This window comes from Halyomorpha halys, unplaced genomic scaffold (genome assembly GCF_000696795.3).
Source record: "Halyomorpha halys isolate HHAL.00 unplaced genomic scaffold, Hhal_1.1 Scaffold349.1, whole genome shotgun sequence".
In the NCBI taxonomy this organism is placed as follows: Eukaryota; Metazoa; Arthropoda; class Insecta; order Hemiptera; family Pentatomidae; genus Halyomorpha; species Halyomorpha halys.
Genome location: NW_027109825.1, coordinates 811,364 through 813,108, shown reverse-complemented (window position 1 = coordinate 813,108; position 1,745 = coordinate 811,364).

The following is a 1,745-nucleotide window of genomic DNA, read 5'->3' as shown; positions in this document are numbered from 1 at the left end:
ATAAATTGTGTAGTTCTTCATGAATTACAACAAATTGCATTATAAGTTGTTTAGTATTAAATTAATGAAATTGATGCATTTTGAAAAAACTATATTACTAATGTAGTGTTTGAAGTTATGATGGGATAGTATCTAAAGAATAAAACATATTTCAAATTAAATAATAAAATTAACGTTATTTCATTTTTTACCTAACATTATAAGAATCTAGTGCGGTGTGCACATCTTACAATTTTCACTTACTAACCTTCTTACGTGTTGTGTTGCGTAGGTTTAGGTTTAGTGAGCTCTTTTGAAGTTTATGCTATTTTTGTGGTTTAAATAAAGAAATCTTAAGACCAAGAATGGTGAAAATTATAAACAAAAAAAATTTATTTTTCTGTTTCCATAAAAAATATATTTTAATTTATAAATAATCTTTTCACTTTCTTGAGACTGGTTATTATTGTTTAAATAAAATCAAATGTATCCAAATTAAAGTCTCAAAACATTCTTTATTTCCTTAAAAGTCTAACGTTTCGACCATCCTCTAGGACAATCTTAAATACTAATTTACTCTCACATAAAATATTTAAAAAACCTTTTGCTGGCTATTCTGTCTGTATATTACCCTATTTTGTCACTTTTTCATTAATATTAAAACTTTTAATTATTATCAATTTAACTATACATAACTATAGTCTACATAGCTACTATATAACTATACATAAGTCTACTACATAACTATACACCTTGCTATCATATAACACTATTATGATAGCAAGGTGTATAGTTATGTAGTAGACTTATGTATAGTTATATAGTAGCTATGTAGACTATAGTTATGTATAGATACATTGATCAGAATTAAAATTTTTAATATTAATGAAAGAGTGACAAAATAAAGTAATTTCGGCTGAAACTGGTGGTCTGAGCAGAATAGCTTGCAAAAAGTTTTTAAAATATTTTATGTGAGTGTAAATTAGTATTTAAGATTGTCCTTGAGGGCGGTTGAATTGGCTGAAACATTGGACTCTTAAGGAAATAAAGAATGTTTTGAGACTTTAATTTGGATGCATTTGATTTTATTTAAACAATTATATTTTAATGTGCCAACGTTTCGGCTAGAGTTTCTAGCCTTCTTCAAGCCTAAATACAGAACAAGATAACAACCATAGTAAGTATAAAAAAATAAAAAAGAAAGTATGAACAGAATAATTTTATACATAAAATGAATAATTTTACAAAATAGAATTAATAAAATGAAGTGATGAGAGAAGCGGGAAATAAAATGTATACATAGGTAATTGAAAAAGTGGGTAAAATAACATAATTAAGGAAATGGAATAAAAATGAAGTTATATAATGTAAAGAAGTATGAACATATTAGTTATTATTAATTTAAAAATTGAAATATGAAAAGGAAATGAAAATTGAGAGGAAGAAAATATATGTAACAATAATAGATGATAAAGAGGCAAAATATAAGTAAAGTATACCAAGAAATGATTGGAAAAACAAAAAAATTCTGAAAACACCAATAATAATATAGTGAACAAAACTTATAACACGGGTAAGGAAAATGGATGAAAGTGGAGAACATAAGGGGTAAGAGTAAAATAAAGAAAGGGGAAAGAATAAAAACGAACCTGTTCCCTGGGAAATCAAACGCCTAAGGCATTAATAACTAATATGTTCATACTTCTTTGCATTTTATAACATTATTTTTATTTCATTTCCTTAATTATGTTATTTTACCCACTTTT